The 22203-nt window shown below is 40.7% G+C and overlaps 1 protein-coding gene across 5 annotated transcripts in view; it reads right to left on the reverse strand.

The window, feature by feature from the left end:
• NRG4 (neuregulin 4) overlaps window positions 1-22203 on the reverse strand; it is a 51159-nt gene that overhangs the window by 21229 nt on the left and 7727 nt on the right. The window contains exons 1-3 of one of the 5 annotated variants that reach the window (XM_048318003.1): window positions 4844-4928; window positions 3416-3485; window positions 938-1111 (exon numbers count right to left, since the gene is read on the reverse strand). The gene's annotated coding sequence lies outside the window, so the exon portion shown is untranslated. Of the gene's footprint in view, window positions 1-937; window positions 1112-3335; window positions 3490-4843; window positions 4929-22203 lie in introns of those variants that run through there. The other 4 variants (XM_048318001.1, XM_048318005.1, XM_048318004.1 and 1 more) reach the window with 4 other exon arrangements.

Raw genomic sequence — 22203 nt, forward strand, 5'->3', positions numbered from 1 at the left:
TCCCCTGAAGAAATAGCTATTGGAATGCAACTTTCAGTGTTTCTGCTAAGACATCTGTTGCACTTTGACAGTAATGTACTGTTATATGTAAGTTCCATTAATTCACAGTTAATGGCAAACATTCAAGTCTGCTGTCAAGTTAGTGGATCCCTGAAGGCAGAATAAAACTAACTTCACACTAAAGCATGTTTAAACAATGAATACTTTTTTCAAACTGCTATATTTATTCAGAATTCTAATATCTGATGCATTTAGGCAATCTGATTGATTCTGCATAGCTAATTAGATTGACACATGCACCTTGAAAGATAGTGCACAAAACGGAACCATTCCTCAGACTGCTAATTACTCAGTCAGGTAAGATCTTGGCGGTAGAATTCTTGCATTCCACAAAGAACTTTCTAATTTGTCATTTCTCAGGGCAAGCATGTGTTTCACTTGAGTGTTCCTCATGTCTGGATGTCAGGTGAAGTTAGTAATATAGGCTGTGAATTTACCAGAACTTGTACAATGATTTTTAAAATCTACAGTAGAAATCCTCTGCCTGGACAGAAACCGATGTTCACCTGACATTGCCAAAAGAAACTTATTCTGTAGACATGCCAACTCTATAACCATCTAACCTTGCTATATTCCGTTTTCTTGTTAGGTATAGTCAAGGTTTACTGTACCAAATAGGTTACTGAACAAGTCTAACGTAATAGATCATCTTATTTTTTCATGTTTGCTCTTTTTTCTTCAGAGTGTACGCAAAGTAAATATTTAAGCAAACTGTCCCATACTGGAAGAAAGATGGGGTTTTTTTTCTCCATTAAATGATCAAATAAAATAAATTATCAGCTTTATGAGAAATAATTGCCTATACTGCAGCTTTAACTAACAGAAATCTGACTTTCTGTAGAGGTCCATTTCAAAAGGTATAAGCATTTGTACTTACTTTATAAGTAGGTGATTCTGGTGTTCATGGGACCTCAGGTAGCTTCTCTAGCTTTTTAAGTGTCCTGTCCATACAAGAAAATCTGAAATGGCAGTTCCCTGTGATACTGGGCTGTAACAGCAAGGTCCCCACCCAAAGGCGTCCTCTTGATCTGGTTCACAGATATGCTTTGCTCTGTGTACAGAACCAAGAACAATGAACATAGCATGTGACACGAAGAAACAAATGAACAAGAGTCACTTCAGAACTAAAATCCTGTTTTAAAAAGAAATAAATCGTCCTGGAGATTCGTTTTTCTAGCAGTCAAGATCTGGATTCTATATGTGCTGTTAAAAAGGTTTCAAATTTACATATAGTGCAGTATGGGTGAGGTTACAACAAAGACAAACATGTGTACAGGGGCCAAGTACAGAATAGGGTAACACCCCGTTATGCTCACAGGATCACTTGCATATTTTTCTAGGGTTAGCAGTACTAGAGTTTATTGCTGAATTCAAAATACTCACATAATGTAGTACATATAAATTGTATCATACATATATTTTACACTGGCATCAAAAATCTGATTTAAATTCATGTTTTATTGGAGCAAGTAGTCCTTGTTCATTTAGTTTCCCTTTTCACAGAGCTCCACAAAATTCTATAATATCCAATAACTCTCATAAAATATAAACAGGATATATAACCTAAATTTCAGACTAGCTCCTGTACCAGATTTAATTAGGATATGAATCCTTGAACTGACAAAATACCTTGAGTTTTGCTACTGCAGAAAGGAGATCTCACATCTCCTTTCCTTCATCCTACTGTCAGTATGCACCTCGCTATCCCTAGTGCTGCTCCTGATGTAAGTTTAACTTTTTCAGAAGATGTTTAAATCCAGTGATCTGGCAGAAAATCCTTTAGGGGAAGCTGACAGTTTTCTACTGCATGTATGTGTTAAATGGATGTGCTATGCAAGTAATCAGCTCTTGGGACTAGGACTAATTGTTCCATGTACGACAAATTGTTCATAAGCTGAGTGCAGAGAGCAAGACAGCTTGAGGAAGGCTGTGGGACTACTAATTATTTATTTTCAAACTTTGTTGCCTGCATATTAAAGGAAATAGGGGGTGGCAAAAGGAGGGAGTGAAAATACTTCCTCACCAATGTGTAAGCATAACTTTTTATTTTTTAAGTTCTGATAATAAGTATCATAATTTGGGTTTTTGAAAGAGACGTTGCTGACAGCATTCACAGTTTTGACTTTTTTAAGACTGAAAAGTACATCATTAGGTAATCATGTATTTAGAAGTAGATGTTTTTCTCTGAGATCTTGCACTCTGAACAGAAGTTCAAGTATGTATCAGTGTTCTAAAAAGAATAAATTGGATACTCTATCTCATTAGAAAATAAGATTATATATTAAAGAAAAGGAAATACTACAGCAGAAATTGTTGCTTAACTCGATTCTAACTCGCTTACACCTGTGTGCACTGAGTTCATACTAGAAACACAAAGATCATCTGTGCACCTTCCTTGCATTTTCCAAACTGAGTCTTCCCCTAGATGCAGATGTAGTCTATGCTCACAGAAACTAAAAATCCAATTGCATGAATGCTCAAATATTTATCTTCCATGTATCTTGTGAGTTTGTGAAAGGTTACTTTGTATATCCAGTTAAGAGTATTTTAATCTGAAATTTAAAATATAACCTATTTTGCTCTGTGCCAGCTTGTTGAAAAATCTTATCAGTTCTAGCCTTTTCCCCTCATCTTTGTCATCTAAACTGATATTAATAATAGTAATGCATTGTTTGAAACGTTTATACATTAAAGTTAGGTCACATGTATACTGAGATATATTGAAACAAGTCTTGAACTCATTAGATTTGTCTTTAAATGAACCAGTGTGCTTTACTCCCCATTTATTTAAATCAGAATCTCTTGTATACTTTTACTGGTTAGCTGGCCTAAGTATCCACAGTACCTGTAAGTCTTAATGAGCACTGGCAGATAAAAATTAATACTGAATAATGAGCACTGAATAATGATTTGGGTTCTGGCTTATAGATCTTTCTATTCAAATATCCTTAAAATTAATCTCTGTATAAACTCTCCCCAAATTAAAGAAGATCGTTTCAGTCATGTGGCTATTTCAAATATACATTGTTTGTACATTTAGATTGTTGCACCTTACAGCTGTCTTCGAGAATGGGATTTTAGTGCATTATGCATTCTTTCTAAAAATCAAAAAAGGTAAAATCTCATTCTGCCCCAATAGTGAGCTCAAATATTTGTGTCATGAAAACAATGAAGGGGAAAAATTTCAAAGATTGCTTAGTAGGCTGATTAAATATAAATTGCCTTCTGAGACATCCTTGATATCTGCCAAGCAGTCAGTAGTCTACACCTCTTACTTTTTCCAAGAGCCAGGAACTGTCCTGAAGTCTTGTTAAAAGGAGTCTGTTTTTTCTCACCTAGGTGTAACTTCTCATACCTTCAGTGTCTGAAGCTCATTACTGATCTGAGCACAGAAAATCATCAGGCACCAGAAAAAATCCATCGAACTGCCTGAAACAAAGGAGGATCTCTATAAGGAAGAATTCCAGGTGAGATGTTATAACAAGTCTGTATAAGAACAATTTACTCAAATCTACACAGTGGAAGTTTCTTTTAGGATGGGATAGCCACAGTATCAGGAAAATCTAACAAAAGACAGGAAGCAAAGGCAGATGACAAATAGCTCACAAATCTCAACGTGCTTTGGTTGACAGGATAAGTTTTTGACAACAGTTGTTCAAAATTCTTTCCATTTCAATTTTCTGAAATGAAAACAAATGACTGAGTCCTCTTATCTTAGAAATCCCTACAGCAAAAATTTAGGTTTGCATTTTCATTTTTATCCACTGAAGTATGTCTAGGATTAATTATATACTAAAACAGTGGGTAAAACTCTTGTCATGATGTTGAAATTGAAATTTGAGACATTACAGTGAATTTCAGGGAAAACTTTCCACTGCCAAAATTTCCAAAGTAGCTTGCAACCAACTGCAAATTGCCATCTGAAACCCCAGTTCTATTGTATGAGATATTCATACAGATGTTGGCAAAGCTACAAAGTTGAGGCTTCTGTCAAGTGGAACTACTGTAGTCATACTACAAATTTGTAATTTTGAGATAGAGATTCCAGTCTCAAGCTTGTGTGTGCTTATGTGAGGGGAATTAATAAATCTTACAAGACACTTGCATTAAAAAAATCACTCTCAGTCTTGGAAAACAAACCCCACTGTTTCTTTCTGTTCTTTCTTTCTGTGTGCTTACTGATTTGTTCTGTGGCACTTTCACTTCCAAGTTTCATCCCTAACTCTTGTAAGAAATCAACTGAAATTAATGCAATTTAAAGTTTGTCTCTCTGCGTGATTAATTTTTATTCATACCTCAGTGGCAGATGTAGTGTCCATCATAATGTCAGCTCTCAAATGTCAGTAATCTCAGATCCAGTAATCAGAACTCAAAACATCCGTATTACATGCTAACATACAAGGAGACAGTTTAGCACATGGTGACATAATAAAATAGACCAGTGCTACTGAAATAATTTTGAGTTATTAAAAATGTATACCATAAGAGTTTTAGATATTTACGTGGCAGTCATCAGGAATCAAGTGTAACTAGTCTTCATAATACTGATTTTGGTTTTTAAAATTCATCCAGCAGTAATAGCTGGTTGCTGCTAACAGCAGCTGTTCCACAGCATACAGGAGATAATTGTCAAAACGTGAATTTCAGAATTTCAGTCTCTCTGTTATTTTGTCCATTTAAAGCACATTCTTAACCTTGGGGTGTTTTACTTCCTTTTTTTTTTTTTTTTTTGTGCATTTAATTTTGTATTGAGTTAATTTGTTCTACTTAAACCACGGCTTACCACAGCAAACGGGTATTCTTAACTCTGCTGGTGTAATCTTTCTCAGACATGCACAGGACAATCTGCTGAATCAACGTAATCCCTAATCCGCATGGTGTAATCCTGCAGCTGCTCGCTCCGGCGCCGTTATGTAATCCCGGCCTCTACGGAACGGAACAGAGCACGGTGAGCACAGCGCTCTGTGGCGATCTGCCGCAGCGGCGCGGGGGTGGCGCGGGGGTCCCGCGGCCCGGCCCGGCGCGGGGGTCGCGGCGGCGGCTGCGCTGCCCCGACGGGGGCGGGGCCGGGGGCGCCGCTCCCCTCCCGGCCCGTAGTACTACAGCGCGCCGCCCGCCGCCGCGATTGGCCCGGCCGCGCCCGCGTGACGCTCGGCGGGCGTGCGCGCGCCCCCTCCGCTACCGCGGACCGACCCGCGCGCCGGCCCCGCGTTTCCAAGGCGACCCGGCAGGAACGGCGGGAGGGCGCGCGCGGGATCGCGCGCGGGCCGTCCCCAGGTCCCTCCTCGCGCGGCCGCCGGTCCCGCGCGGGGCGCGCGCCAGGCGCTGGCGGCGCGGGTGCCGCGGGCAGCAGGTACGTCTGGGGAGCCCCGGGAGCACAGGTATGTGCGGGGAGCCCCGGTCTGTGCCGTGCCCCGGCACGGGCAGCGGGACTCTTGTCGTGCCCCGGCGCGGGCAGTGGGTCTGTGCCGTCCCCAAACGGCGGGACTGTGCCGTGCTCCGGCGCAGGGAGCGGGTCTGTGCTGTGCCCCATCGTGGCCGTGCGCGTTGCGGGGACCCCGCTCCCTCCGCCTCCCGGTGCCGCCGCACGCCCCGCCGCCCCCGGGGTCGGGCAGGGCGGCCCGGGGGGCTCCCCGCGCTGCGTTGGCGGGGGCCGCGCTGGCGGGGGAGCCCCTCCGCGGCGGACAAAGTTTGGCGGCGGGCGCCGCCTCCCGCCAACTTGCCGGCGGTGGGGCTGGGGTCTGAGGGCGCTCTGCCGTGGGCCGGCCTGCGGCGGGGCCCGAGCCCCCTCGCGCGGGGTCAGTCGAGCTGCGGCCGGGCCGGGGGCGGAGTGAGGGTCGCGGCCGCCTGTAGTGCGGGGCCGCGGCCGCGCTGTCGCAGCTGGAGCGGCGCTACTCCTGTAGGAGAGGGGGCTGCGGGGGGCTCTCGAAGCCGGCGGCCGCCTCACGCACCGCAGCCCCCCGGCACCGCTCGTCGGCGGGGCCCGCGCGCCTCCGGACGGGCCCAGCTGGACAACTTTTGGTGTCAGGATCCCGCATACAAACAGCCCCGGTAATGCCTGAGCGTGAAAGTTGCTTTTATTGTCTGCGTGTGTGCAAACCCACTCAACGGTGGTGCCTCAGCAGTGTCTTCACCCAAGAGTACTCTATATTTGTAAGTTGCTGCAGTGCTTCTTGGAAACCCCCTGTCCTGGAGCAGCATCATTGCTTGCCCCAACGAGAAAAAGAGTAGTAGTTTATTTTCTGGAGTTGAAATCCATTTAGAGTGGCCTTTACTAGGGAATTTTCGGTTTGCCTTCCATAAAATGTAATAAACTTAATAGGCCTTTTCTGTTAGATTTGTAGAGGTGAAATCTAAATTGTGGGGATTGATGAGCTATAACAGAACAGCATGTCACTGTAACTTTTCTTTAAAATAGTAGTACATGGACATGCATGGTTTCTAAGCTTGTTAGTGTACTGAAGTTAGGAAAAGGTTCTACTAAAGGTGTCTCTAGAATTTCCTGGTTCTTACATGCAGGTTTAAGAGCAAACCGATCTACAAGCTCTGTATTAGAGCATGCACCTGACACCAATTGTAACAGCTGCAGAAGACTGTACTGTAACAGAAGTAAAATGAGTAATGGTGTAGGGGTATTTACAGCTGTGAATATAATCAGCAGAGAAGGCTCATTTGTCTGAACACAGGGCACCTGTGATAGGCACACAGTCAGGAACTGCCGCTTTCCGATGTCATTGTTAGGAATCCTGCTATTTTTGCAACACTTATTACTGGACTTTGCACAAAGTGGGGTAAGCAACCCATGTACTTTTAATGTGCTTTAATAACATTATTAACCGAGTCTAGATTAGATGAAACAATACTGATAATCATTTTTTGGTAGTTCCTGTGAATATGCTGCAAGTTCCTGCAGGACACTTGTAAAAGGGTTATTGTTACCACAGTCACGTTAGGTGGGAATTATAAATTAGACCATACAATAGTAGCACATAGGTGCTTTGCAACGAGATACTGCGATTAGCATTGTGCCGCAAGTATCCTGTATGGGAAAATTTGTGTCTTGATGTTGTGAACAATGTCTGTCTTGTGAGGCAGAATACTCTGTGCAGAAAAGGGGAGGAATACTGCTCATTTACAGAGGATGCGGAATAAGAAACAAGTGTGTGCTGCTTCAAACGTGTTATGGTTCTTAAATGCTGGGAAGAGTGTGCCTACAGTCAGTGAAGGGACTGTGTGAACGAGGAGCCCGTTCCCGCAGCGATGCATGCGCATACTCATCATACTCATTCCTCTTATGTTTCTGAACAAAGTGGAATTTTTGCAGCTCTGTCTTGATGCTACTTATCGCAAAATTGTTTAGTGCAAGGTGGGGTTTTTGCCTGAAGGGTGAAAAGAGCTGGAAGTTGCACACAAAGTTAGATGTGGTTAGTGAGTAGTAATTATGTTAAAGACATAAAAGCAGTGGACAACAAGGACATGAAGCAAGAGTATGCATCAGCTATTTCAGCCACGGAACTGGAGTAGTAGGTGAGCTAAAGATCTGAACTCGCACTGGTTTATGAAAAGGTCAGTAAGAAAATTAAGATGTGAGCTATGTATGCTTGGAGTATGAGCAGCAGTGCAAGCCTGCTACTCAGCTGAAGTATTTTCAGATCATGATTGACAGCATAAATGCAGAACATAACACACAGTGTAGCTGTCTCCCCTCTCACTGTGCCGGTTCCCAAAGGTTAGTTGCGTGTAAGCGTGATTACAGTTCTGAAGGTGCCCTGTACGAGATGCTTACAGCTCATTACACTTTCCCTCTCCTGGCCCCCAGTGTTGTGCTGGGTTCAGTGGTGACTCCCCAAAACCTGGCTACCTGGCAGCTTGCTGTTTGTCTCTGATGGTCTCTACACTGCGGAGTCTGACGCTGCAGTAATATTGCGTCACAGATTACTTTTAGCATGGAGGGACAGAACTAGCAAAATCTCCAGCATGATGAAGCGCATGGTTTCAGTGTTATTACACGTGATTAGGTCCAAATTAGGAGGAGAAACTGCATTGCCCTACGAGATCCTGACATGACTAAAATTTACCTATATCATCAGTATTCGTTTAAATTAATTGCATTATCTGGCAATAGCACAAGAATTAATAGAATTGTGTTATGCAGGACAAAACTGCATATTTTATCGGAGCAACAAATGGGGTGTTACTTCAGTTATAGTGGCGCTCAGCTAAACTGCTTCCTGGACAATGGGATTAACTAACAGAAAAAATACTTTATGAGCACTGCAGAATCAATATTGACATGGGACACTGAGCTGCCCCATGTATTAACATCGTGAGTGTCCAATAAGTGCTATTTGAAGAATCTATATTGCCAGTTGGTATATGACAGGAAGACTGAGATTTGATTCCTCCTTTTCTTCTCCTTGCTGGTTCTAGAGTGATATGGTGTGCTGCTGAAAGGTGTTTGCCACACTCTTGTTAGGTTCAGTAATACGAGGGGTAAGTCTGGAATCAGGGGTGTTGGAAAATGAGAAGTTTGGGATTTTTTTACTTGGAAAAAATTTCTGAACTTTTTGGGAGTATTTTTGTAGTGTAGGTGGATATGAGCATACTTGGTGAAATGCCATCTAAAAGAGAAAAATAGTAAAAAAAATAGTAAAAAGTTGGCTTCTTATCACTCTGGGGTAGAACCTTGCTGTTGATCATTCTTTGGCTCTAGAGGTTTCTGTCCAAGGTGAATTGAAACCTTTTTTTCCTCTGAATTCTTAGCTGGTCTCTTGTGGGCAGCAGCAGGGTTACACGTCAGTCTGTGTCATATTTCAGCCCACCGATTTGCTGGGCTTAGGATTTGGTGTAACAAGTTCACGTATTAGGGTTTAATTCTTAATTTAGTTATAAGGTCCCAGTGAGGTCTGTTATCTCCATGTAATCTCATTGAAATCACTGGGTTTGCATGAATAGAGTGAGATCAGGCCTTCTTGTAAATTCAGGTAGCAATAGAGGTTTTCTAATGGTACTTGTGTCATCAACTAAGCATTATAAAATGCAACATTGGCTTATTTCTTGCTTTATTCCTCTGTCTCACTTGCATTTTATCATGTCTAGGGTTCAGTGTTGCTTTGAAGTGTTTCAACTAAAATTTCTTTGTGGCAATTATTATATCTTGCATCTGTAAAGCATCGTGTGTGCTTAGAGCATTACAGATGAAATGACATTTGAAAATGTATCTTTAAATACATTGGTTGCAGAGTTAGACCTGTAAGTCAGCAAATACCTGATTTAGGGTTGTGCAGATACAGTTCAGTGTTGTGAGCCACCCTGCTCACTGAATGAGGTGATGATTTGCAGGAAAAGTAGTATGTGATCTTAATAGTTGACAGGACGATTCATGCAAATGGAGCTAAGGTAATGCGCTGTTTTAAACGTGGTGCTTCCTAATTTTCAAGAGCTTTACTTTCAGCCCAAATAATCTTGCAAATTGGTTTCCAACATGGAACCTCTTGGTATTGGGAGGCTTAGCCTGTTTGGTTGCTTGGTTGGTTTGGGTTTTTTTTTTGTAAAATTACACTACATGGAGATATAAACTTCTCTTGTTGACCTTAAAAAAAAATCCCTGAATGGGATTTGAGCCTTTAGTGGTGATTTCTAATTCAGGTAATTGCCTTACTTGTTAAGGTTGTTACTTGATGAGCAGAGGAATGACCTGTGGGTTCTGTGCTTTGTGTAGGGAAACAACAGGTGAAGTCTGACCTGTTTCATCCTCCTTTTTGCTCTCTGTTCTGCCTCTGCTTTCTAGCTTCAGCAGTCTGCTAGTGCTTACAGCACACTGCCTTTGGTCTGTCAGAGCTACGAGGTGCCCAGCCTTTGTGTACAGGGAGTTCATGTCCATTTGGATTGGTTTTTGAGAGGCCACCAAACACTTGATTAAAAAAAGCAAGCAGGCATAGGAAAAGAGTTCAGTTTAACTTGAATGGATTGCCATGAGACGAAGAGCATCTCTGCCGTTCCAGCGAACTTCAAAGGGTGCCTGCAGACGAGGCAAGTGTCAGAGCTTCTCAAAAAAGTTGTGAAAGTCTTTGTAGTGGAAAGTGTTATGTGTCTGATATTTAAGTGTGCCTACCAGCTTTTTTCCACGAATAGAAAATGAAAATTCATGTATAAAAATAGCAAAATACAAGTTTTATTGAAGTTAGTAAGACTTTTGCTGTTGAATTATTTTGTAATTTTTCCTTCAATGCTTTTGTTCAAGTTTATCAAATAATTTCTTACAGAAAAACAGCCATTTGGACTACCAGTCAATTTAGCTGATGGTACAAATGTAAAGACAGCTCTTCTTTAAGTGAACTGAAGAGCTCCTGTCTGTAATAATTAAAGTTAGCAAGCATACAGGATGTAAACATGAGGCATGTGGTGTGTCTCAGCAAGCAGTCCATAATTTTTCTCTGTATATAATAGCTGCCTGGATTTTACAACCCACATATAGTAAATAATTGCATTTTTATCTGGCATGATAAAAGTAGACAGCTTTGAAAGCAACTTTTTAACAGGAAAGTGAGATATGGATCAAGGTTCACATGTTAATTGCACAAGTGTATATTAAAAAAGCCAATCTGAAAGGTTTTTCTTGTACATACTTGCTGTTTTTCTTCTGTTGCCAGCAACTGCCACCTCCAGAAATCCAAATGCTTTTTTTTTTTTTTTTTTTCCTGTTCAGTCTTAAGAAGAAGGACTTTCAGAGCAGGAGCAGTAGTGTAATTAAATAGATATGTTTTACTTGGAAAGGTGTTATTTTTAGGACTAGCTCAAAAGGGTAGGTACTCCTTGGAGACATTATAATATGGCCAGATTGTCTGCTCCAACTAAAGAGCAGTACAAGACATGGGGAGCATCAAAGTTTACTTAAAAGTTTTTGACACGTGTTACCTCTGGGCAAAAAAATTTGAGAGGAGGCTGCAGAGTGGGCACAACTTCTGAGCATCTGGGCTCTTGGTGCTTCATGGGAAAGAGTGCAGCTTCCAGAGAGGCTGCCCCGTGGAGGGATGTCCTTGTTCCCTCACTTTCTCAGGGCCACGCTGATGTTGGTTCTCTTCCCTGTGCTTGTACACTGGCTCCTCTCAGGAATGCACCACTGCTGGCTGGAGCAGAGAGATGCACCTGCCCAGCAGGGATTGTGCTGGAGACAGCAGCTGTTCTGAGCTGCCCTAATCACTGCTCCCCTGAATGTAGATCCTGAGGTAGGAGGAGCAGGGAAGTTTGTGCATGCTTCTGGTAGGAAAGGGTGTGTACATGAATTAATGGGCATACTGCAGAGATATTTTTCTCCCTACTCTCTGTTCTTTTTTTGTGGTTCACATTTGCTCACTCTTCCACCTCTGAGCAAAGGGGAGCATATGGCAGTGTGCTGTCCATCTGGTTGCCACTTACTTTGAAATCATTATGCAGGCAAATTTGGCCCCATCTTGAATTTCTTAGGTAGGTAAAACTGTTACTAGAATGACAGCTGAAGTGTTTATACTGAGCTGTAAATGTGAGTTAAGCACAGAATGAACACAAAGGGCTCTTTCTGAATATTTTCAATCTTCTACATAAAAATCCCCAACTTGTGCTATGCTAGTATTTAAAGCAAATAGGGCTGGGATTCTCATTGTGAGAAGTAGACTCTTCAAGTATGGATAAAAGACAAGTCCTGTCCCAGAGGATTTGCAGTCTAAATACATTTTAATGAGAATATAGTGAATGGTGACAGATGCTTAGGAAAACCTTAGTTATGTAGATAATACTGTATGTATGTCATGAAAAATTCCATTGACATTTTTGCATCCTAGCACAAGCTTGTCACATAGTCTCTTGAAATGCATAGCAGATGTTAATTCAGGTCCTGTGCATTTTGGGTATACCCAGGTATTTCTTGTTTACTTGCATATCAAGGATCAACACTGGCAAAGAGAAGTCAATGTCTTTGGCACCATGAGCGTGTGTACATTTATGTTATCACATTTCACATTGCAAACATTGAAATAGTAATAACCTAGCTTTCTTCTAGTTATCTAAAGGAGTACCACTGAAAAAAACAATTAGGTGATATTTATGTTGTAATATTCTGATATCTTACCTGCGGACAAGAGTACAGGCTGAAGTATTTTAAAATTCAATTTATTTTATACCTTGGAGGGCTAACTTTTGTACATTTTCTGAGTCATGAACTTGTTTTTCATGTAGCCACATGAAAAAGTCTGTATTTTTTTAAAATTGGAACAGGTGGCTGTAGAAATAGAAAATAAGTCAGAGGAAAGTAATTTTTCTGAAGCCATCTTTCGTGCTGTTTAGATCAGGCATCCTCATTTTTGATTGTTACATGCATATTTATTATGTAGTACTGCTGCAGTGATTCCACTGTGATATGTAATATGAAAGTGCTTGCGGACTGGAAAGAAGAATTTTGTCTTTGTGGAGGAGAGTGGCTAGAGTTTGTTCACTGCATTCTTTAAAGTTTTCATTTTGTTTTGAACAAAAGTGGTCAAGATTTTTAATATTGTAAGTATTGAGACTTTTTGCCTTTTTTCCTGCAAGAGCCTATTTAAAGGACTGTAAATAGCTTTCTGAAAAGCTTTTATTCGGTACTGCAACATGCAATGAGAAGTTCATTTTAAGTTTTAAAAAAAGAATCCTGAGTTTGAGACTTACTCCGAAGAAACTGTGTTTGAACAGATACTCTGTGCATTATTATGTCTTCCAAGTATTTTACAATGGCAATTCAACCCTCACTACACAGCTGTGAAACTAGGCTGACAGTGGGAATTCTGAGTAGATTTGGGGAGGAGGAAATGTTCTGTGGCTTGTTTTAGAGTCTCATGAGAGCTGTGGCCTATCTATCGGTGATCTATAGCCAATACCTGTTGTAGCAGTACTGAAACTGAATGCCAGGGTCTGCTAAATCACTGCTGAGCTGCACCTTGCACTACTTTGTTGAATGACTTGTGCTCTGTGGAATTTTTTTCCAGTTCAAAAGAAGAAGTAAAAAAGGAGGGGTGGCACAGAAAAATTCAAAGCTTTTCTTTCAGCCCCAGTTCTTTAGCTCAGAACATCGGAGCATACTTCCTGAGTAGTAGTTGGGGTTTTTAAATGCATGGTGTCATATGTCTTGTATTGAAATTTTCTGAAGTATATTTTATTCAGGGGTTTGTTGTAGGGTAAATCTGTGATGGATCTAAATGTGACATGCTGAGTAGGATTTGTGGACATCTTCACCACACTTGTTTCCCTGCTATTGTTTTTTAATGTGGAAATGAGGAAGAATTCCTTTAGTAGTTTGCTTCTCAGGAGATAGAAGAAACTGGTAAGGCAGTTTCTCTATGGTTTTAGAAGTCGGCATAGTCACCGTAGTGACTCCTGAGACTAACATTTGAAAAAGATTATGTTTAGTTAAAGATTCTAAAGGTTTTTAGTTTAATGATACTGGCCATCTTCCTGCATCTATTATTCTGCTGTAGAAAAAGAAGTAACTGTTGTGCAGGTAAAAAACCATGGTTCTAGCTAAGCAAGAGACTATAACAGTTGTCTTGAAGAAGCTGCTTTTAGGCTGGTACCCAGGCTTCATATCCTGCCAGAAGGTGGGAGTTTTGATGTGTAAATGAAGGTATACTTTAAAATGCTGGGAAGGCCTGGAGTGCCAGGCAAAGGATTCCCTCAACAGCCCAAGGAATAGGAGCTCAGGGACTGTTACAACCCTTTGAATCTCAGCTACGGACTGTCCAGTTGTAAGGGTGATATTTGGTTTATTTTTTAATTACATTCTCTTTTGATTAAAAATGCTTGTCAGCAGCTCCCGTGTCTCCCTTATGCTTTTTGAAATTTGGGAGCGATGGAAAGAAACTTGGTCTTTTTTGCATTAGCAGTTGGATGTTTTACCTAGTCTGACTGCACCGCTTCATTCTGAAGCAAAGATAGGCTTGTTGCTTTTGAAGAACTTCTTCCAGTAGAAGATGATTTCCCTTTTAGGGGGGAAGGGAAGGGACTGCAGTCCAAGTAGCTGGTAGCCTGCCAAGGTCTGAATCTGAAAGCACTGGGTACAGTGAACTAGCAAACAAAGACTAATTGGTTATTTGTTTGACGCATTTGGAAATGCAGCCAGGTCTCGGAGTGCCCAGGTGACTGGCAGCAGCTGGTATCTGATTGATGTTTGCTGGGTTAAATGAAGAAGTGTATCTCTAGTGAGAAGTGTTCCACAGCCTCATCCAAGAACACTGTTAACTGGTGCTTTCATGGGCTGCCTTGATGGAGAGATTTTATGGACTGAGTGAACACCTGAAGTCAGCAAGCTTTCTTCTGCTTCATGCCTCCAAATAAGGATTAAGGTACGTGGGACAAATTGACTGGGAAATACAGGCTTGCACAGTTCATTTTGTTAAGAGAGGGAGGACTTTATGCCCTAGTGCCTGTGTATTTCACAAGCTTTAAAAATTGCTTTTAAACGTACTCCCTTTTTGTTGGTGGCTGTGTGGGGCAGGAGCTTTCTCTCCTGGTAATGTCTAATGAAATTAAATGTTTATCTTGGTTATAATGCTATCATAAGGCAATGCCAAGTGTTCTTTCCTAGAACGAAGATAGAAAAAAGGGAAGGCCAGTGTTCAAAACATTAAATTATAAAATGGAGGATTCGATATTAGAAGAAAAACTGATAGCGGTGGTACTTTCCTTCCCTAGATGGACATCTGATCTTGGGGCTTTTACTGGTTGTGTTTAAAGGATTTAGCAAAGCAGTTCAGTCTGAAAAAGACTTTTTCTCTTAGTTTCACTGAGTATGTAAAGCACACTGCATGAACAACATTTGGCAGGAGAAAAGCAAAATGTATCTGAAACCTTTAATTATATACTGTAGGCAGCTCTGTCTAGGTCAGAAGACACCGTATTATCAAATAACGTATTACAGGCACTCAGAACTTGCACAGTAGCTTGATTATTCCGTGAATAATTGGTCTTTGTTAAGCAGATAATGGCACTGTTTGCATTCAGAGCCTAGGTTTGAAGTATATGACATAGAATATTTGTATTTTAAATCATCTGTTATCCCGTTGATGTAAGTACTAAATAGAACAGAGTTCAGTAGAAGCTTTTAGGATGGCAGACTGCCTCTTCTGCTGTACATGTCTCACTGACTATCATACCTGCAGTTCTGAAGGTGTCGAAGAGATTTTGTTTATTGAATTTAATTTTTTATGGGTGTTTGCAGCAATGCTTGGGACCATATAGACTGTATTAAAAACCAAACAGAAAATGCCCTGAAGAATGAAACAGTTTAGAAGCTTCCCAAACTGCTTGTGGGCAGAAAGGGAAGAAAATAAATAGTGAAGGAGAGCAAGTGTATGATTAAGACAGGCAAATAGGATTTATGAGAGAAATGGAATGTCTTTCTCTGTCACACACCACACCTTATTTTGCTTATCTAGAGGAGAGAAAGTATTTCTGCCTTATGAATATTTACTTAGGCTTTTTAATCCTTAAGGATGCCAAGGTGGAATACAAAATTATTGACTGCAGTGTCAATAGCTGATAATTTTTACAAGTATGTCAGAATATGAGCTCAAGTAACTTTGCAGGTTCCTCTGGGCATTCATTTTTGTAAGCTTAGGCTTGGAGGTAACTGTCAGCCTGGTAGAATCCCCAGTGCTACAGTACTCTGTTTTGTACAGGCTGGGGAGCAGGTGATGATGAACAGACCTTTTTCATCTGGATTTTATCTTACTTTCTTTTTCCCAAGATGGAGTTTAAAAGAAAAGCAGTAAGGTGATAAAATTATTCCCTTAAAGGACAACAAAAGTGATCAAACCCACTCAAAGTAATGTTTTTTTGTATCAAGTGCAGCATAGTCAGCTAATCAAAACACATGTTCTCTATCTGTGACTGTTTAGCCTGCAGAAGATCAGCCTGCCTTGCAGTAGACAAGTTGTATTTTCCGTATGAGCTGAATGCCCGTTTGAGCTGTGATCAGCACTCTGCCTTCCCTAAGGAGATGGCAGTGATTGTAGCATTTATCATACATAAAGGAATCTGTCTTGCTCTATATATCTGCCAAAAGACATGTGAAAAACAGAGACCAAGGCAGCAGCATCCACGATCTTAGTAACCCCTCAGACAACAAGACTGATGGTGAGCTAAAGAAATCACTTCTCCACTTCTCACCCTAGCCCCATATTTAGCCACAGCAATAGTTTTGAGTTCGGCTGATTTAGAAGCCTGTCTGTAAAGGAATCTGCTAGCAGAATATTGGCTGAAAGGTTTGTGTAGTGCATGAAGCTGTTGACCTGTGCTGCAGAGACATGCATCTCCAGGTGAAAACAAATTCTTGTTCACACCAGAAATTGTGTACCTGGATAGAATGCTGCGGCTTACATTAAAAATGGTTACTTGAAAATTAAATGACATAGCGGGCAAATGTTGGAATTGTTGGTGTTCAAGGACAAATTGTAGTGCATACCAGTGTTTTAATAAAAGCAGGGAGTTTGTCTGGATTATTTAGGAATGAAAAAAACACAGAATGTAATGCATGTTCTGCTATCATCAGGCAGCCCTGTGACTGAAGCAGAGACATAAAACCAAGGGCAAAAGTTCTATTCAGGGAAGGAAAGATGGAGCAGACTGAAGTTGCAGAGCACTTTTTTCATGGAAAAGCACTGAGTATTAGAATTTTGCTTTAGTCCTCTGCTTTATAACATGTAGCAAAAATGATGGATTGGTGATTCTTCTGACTTGGCAAAATTAGGGCTGCTCCCTGGAAAATGCAGCAGAAGAGCCTCAGAGGCTGCTCTGGGTATGCTTACAGATTTGTGCTCCAAAGAGAAGTGTGTGCCTTTGCAAGGAAAGGAGAAACAAAGGACTTGCAAGCCAAGATCAAAACAAAAAATTATATATAAAAGGTGCCATACATGACCTGTTTTTCAGTTCTCTGCTAAGGGCAATGAAGCTGCGCGGTATGTAATTTCTAATGATTTTCCTTGTACCAAGCTAAACATTCCCTTCGTTTTTCCCTCTTAAGGACTAACTATGAGGGTTCTTGTGATTCGAGCAAGGACAGACGTATATGTAGCAGCAGCAGCTACTGGATCTACATGCTGGTCTGAGCTGCTTCCCTTCCTGCCTGTCATGGTGTGTGGTGTCAAGGTGTTCAAGTTGCTGATTGTTAAATTAAACATCCACATGAAAGGAAGGAGGACAACATTTGTATGTCCATAGCTAGAGTTTGTGTATCCCCTGTGCAAGGTGTATGGCAGTGTTTTTAAGCTTAGATTTTTGTCAGTTTTGATGTTTTTGTGTCTGTTTTGGTGCATGGATAAGTGCATGTTTAAATTAGTTTTCATCTTTTCTCTGAGATACAGTTTTGCATTTTTATAATCATTTATAACTGATTGTTACAAATTATATATTATACAGCTGGAGTGTTGGAGGAAATCATTCAGGCATGGGTTTTTTAATGACGTAAGATCTAATAACACTGTTCACTATTGCAATTCATTTGCCTAGAAAATCTGACTAAGTTTTTTCCTTAAATAAGCAGGTAAGCTCTCTTTCCCCAATTTTCACAAATTTCGACACTGTATCCGCTGACAAAGTGAGTAGGTGGGGTTAGGAAAAGCATTTCTGCAGGTGGACTTTTTGTCATTATCTCTGTGTGTATGTACATATGGATCCTGTAATTTTTCTGCCGTCTGGGCTCTTATTAGCTTTGTTCTGCTGCAGAGCTTCAAGTTTGATTCGTACTTTCCACCAAGTTGTCTCTGGGGTAGCCTCTCATCCCATTGATTAGCTGTGATATTTTTATGCTAACTAGCAAAAGGAGATTTTTAAGGAGAAATATTTTAAGAATTGTAAATGTGCTTTTCATCTTCTGGACACAAACTGGTACAGCAAAGGGGAGAAAAGTCAGCATAATGTGACCAGCCATTTCTGTAAGTTGTTGATGGAGCAGAGTTTGAGAACATCTGGACTGTGAAACGCACCTCTTGAACTTTCATTGATTGGTTCCTTGGGCTGTCAGCCAGGAAGTGTATTTTTAGATACTTGCAGCAAATCTTATTGCATGTGAGAGAATGCCAGATCCATAGTTTGTCAGCTGCTGTTTTTCAGTAAGTAGGGGAAATGGATTTGTGTTTAAGTTAAATAGTTAATTTGGTGCTGCATTGTAGGCTGCAATTTGTACAGCTGTACCTGAGTTAGCTTTAAACTGGGCGGCCTGGCAACTTCTCCCAGAGTCCAGCATGAGCTGTGGTAATCCTGAGTGCTAATCCAGAGAGGAAAACTATTGGCCTGGACACAGTAAAGTGATCTTTTCTTTCACTTAGCCATGGCCTCTGAAAGCAGAGATGGGAAAAATGTGTGTGTGTGTTTAGTTTTTATGGTTCACCATATATTTTTTTACCAGAACAAAGGGTAATAATTTAGTAATAAAAGGGCATAGTAATTTAATGGCAAATTGACTCCTTGTATGAGTGAAATGTGATGCAATGCTACAGTTACATAGCACACTAGAATACAGCTATTCCTTGGGACTTTTGAAATGGGGCATGTTCTTGTTAAAAGCAGGAGAAAATAGTTCTGCCCTCCAGCAGCAGTGGGCAGGGCAGTGGTGAAATGTATTTAAAGTGTGGGGCTGCCTGAACTGATCTAATCTCACTGGTTGCCTTGGTCCCATTGCATTCTGGAAGAGTTCTGCTCTTGGCTGAGGGTGCACTGAGTGGTTTGGCCTGCCTCTGTGTGTTGGGTTTTTAGCCTTTGGATGCTGCTGGACACAGCTTCTGAGTAGTGTTATTCTCTGAAGCTCATGACACTTGGTTTGGACACCTCTCTGTTTTGTACTCAGTAGAAGAGCGTGTCCAGTATTACCAGCTCTTGAAATTACTTGTTAATGGACTATCTTGTCAAAACCTTGTTGAATCTTTGATTCAAGACAGAATTTTCCTATCCTGAAGCATTCCCCATTTTTCATGCTGTCTATCCTGCAATTTCTCCTGAAAGATCCTCTGTTCAGCATCAGTGTGGTAGGTCCATTAAACCAACCTATGTTGATAAGGTATTTAATCTGTGCTTGTTCAAAACTGTGTGATCTTATTACTGCAAACAATGCCTCAAATTAGATTAAGTACTTTGGAGCAGGTGTTATGTCACTTTAAAAACCACCTTCTAAATCACCTAATGTGTCTCTAAGTAGCATGTGAATAACTAAAGTATGGGCCAGCTTTCTTGTCTGAAAGACTGTTCATTTCTAGGACCTTAAAAAGCATAGGATTCTGATTATTCTTTTGGTGTCTCTCCCATCTTGGCCCGCAGTGGACTCCTTTTGTCAGCTCTCACTGGGAACAGATGCACGGGACCATCTGAAAGCTTTTTACCCTCCACTGTTCAAGTGTTGTGAGCTTTACAGTTCATAACCTGTCAATTGTCAACATCATATTTTAAAAGAATATGTTGAGAGTGAGAAGAACTATACAGGAGAATAGGTTTTATTAAGGACCAGTGTTTTGGAGCTATGAAGATGAGGGAATGAAGGTTCACAAGATACTGCCCCTTTAAATCCCATATTGGTCTTTGCAGCAGGTTATCTTGTTTCTAGTGCTTGTTTTTACAGTGACAAGTACAGTAAATCTCTCACCTGATGCCAGTATCATCTTAGTTCCTTGTAGGTATTCTTGGTTTATTGGAAGATTTGTATTGATTTTGATTTTTGTATTTCTATTTCAAATAAGATTTCAAAAAACAATTAATTTTTATTTTTTAAAATATTTGCGTATGTAAAAAAACAACCTACGCTTACAATACTGGAGGCTTTTCTTTCTTTTGGAAGGTGGCAGGATTTTTACCAACAGAATGCTCAACTGAAAGTCAGAAACTTGAGTACTAATTTAGATTTTGGCATCAGTTTCCTATGTGGTCTTGGGCTTTGTGTTTAGTTAGGAAATATGTACTCATTAGCTTATTTAAATTCTATTGAAGGTGCTGGGGAGTCTTTGGCTGAGAATGATAGATTGTTTAGCAGATAATGATTGGGTTGTAGGGATTACTGCAGTGGTGATACATAAAATATTTCTGAAAAATTTCTGAGCTGTTTCACCAACTCTTCATGGTTTTAATCTGGAAGCTAATACAGATGTAGCTTCTTTTCTCTCATCTGTCTGTCTTTGAACATGGTTTTCTGAGTTTCCTACCTCCTAAAAATGTTTGATAACTAGACCGGTAAAGTGCTTTGGGGTTTTTTTAAATAAAGATGAGTTGATAAATCTTGCCAAAAGTCTGTGTTTGCAGCTGTAACAGATGCAGTTCTGTTACAAGCAGGTGACTGCTATGTGTTATAGGTTGAAGAGCAAAAATGTGTTTTATTTATATCTTGACATTTGTTTACTGTTCTGGGGCTTGCACTGCAGTATGGATCCCTTGCATAACGTTTGCTTGAAAAGCATCCTTTTATCTGCTCAGTGTATTAGACAGAACCTCCTTATTGGATATGGGTCATGGGACTTGAAGTACTAAATAAGATACTGCTAAAATAGAGCTGAGGAGGGTGGCAGGATGACTGCTACGTTGGGTCACACAGTGGCCAAAGCTTTTCTGCCTCTGTGGTGCCACAGAATACTGAAGGATAGAGAACCAAGATTTTTTTTTTGTGGGACAGTGTTGTTGGGGTTTGCTGTTCTCTTTATGATCTTCTGTTTTAAAGAAAATAGATACTAAATAGTCAAACGTGTGTTTTATATATTCCCTGTGCTGAACTCTAGGGTAGCAGAGTTTGTTGCATAAGCTTCCATTGTACATTTCTCCAGCAGACACTTTCACGTGTGATAGAAGTGTTCACAGAAAATTATTGTATCTCCTTTAATAGATGTTTGTTGTAATTATTTAATACACTGGCAAAAGCCACTGAGGTCTGATTTGAAGTTACTGCCAGGCATTTTAAATGGGAATAACTTCTCTCTATCATCCCCCTAACTGCAAATGAACTACTATGGCTGTATATTAAAAGAGCAGCCTAGGAATTAACATGCATGACTTTTAATTGAAAATATGTGAGAGATTTTTGTATGCTATTTATTCCTTCCCATCTTGCTATGATTTGATAATTGATTCTACTGATTGGGTAGAACAACTACTGCAAAGTTTACTTGTGGGATTGCTGGAGAAACTGAGGGCAGGTCCCTCTCTTTGCCAGTCCCTGTCGTGTGCTTTCTGGCTGTGTTGTCCGTGACAGCAGGAGCTTGCTGGGGCAGAACCTTTGGGATTCTTGGGGCCACTTCAGGAAGGCTAGCTCCCAGGCAGGGACCCGTTTTTTGCGAGATTCATCAGTTTGCTTTCCCTTATCATGGTGTCTTATCACTACAGTTCCTTTAAATTTATGACCAAAACTTTCCAAAGGCAGGGAAATTCTTTCTTTTTTTCTTTTTCTTGTTTTTACTTTTTTTTTTCTCTCTTCATTCTTCTTCTTCTCCATGAAGGAAAAACTGGGGTTGAGAAAGCCACGGTCTTGTCCTATGAAGGCGCCTGAAGTGGCATTCAAACAGCTGAATCAGCATCAGAGCATTAACACTTCTGTTTGCACCATGGTGCATATTTTATCTGCCTCTAAGATACTGTTGTTCTTATTGCTCAGTGCCTCTCACTTGCTCATGTTCTGCTAGGGCTGTAGTTTTACCATGTGTCTTTAGGGCCCTGGTTCAGAGTGCGTTGCAGAAGCCTGAGGGAATACTGAAGTAAATTTTTAATCTGAATCCCAGAGTACTATCCTCTTTGCTTTACAACATGAATTTCTTAATATGTTAGCAGTAGCACCAAATTAGTGTGCCACAGGAAAAGCTGGTTCTAGGCTCACAGTTTTAACACAGTTTTAAATCACAGTAAGAATAATTTGCTATTGAAGAGTGAACTTTGTGAGCCTTTAGCAACTGAGAAGTTGATTTTAAGTTTATCTTGCTGATGCTATCAGTGGAAGAACACAAGCTGACAGTTCTCCCCTCTAAATCAAAGGGAGTTTATGGGTGGGTGTTCCTGCATCATCTTTGAAATTTATTCAGTAGCTTGTGATGCTCTGCATTTCCTCATGTGACTAGAGTATCAGTCCTCTCTGTTCTTGCAGAGTTTAAAAGAGATGAGGGCTAGGCAGGGATGGTG

Source organism: Corvus hawaiiensis, chromosome 13 (genome assembly GCF_020740725.1).
Source record: "Corvus hawaiiensis isolate bCorHaw1 chromosome 13, bCorHaw1.pri.cur, whole genome shotgun sequence".
Taxonomy (NCBI): domain Eukaryota; kingdom Metazoa; phylum Chordata; class Aves; order Passeriformes; family Corvidae; genus Corvus; species Corvus hawaiiensis.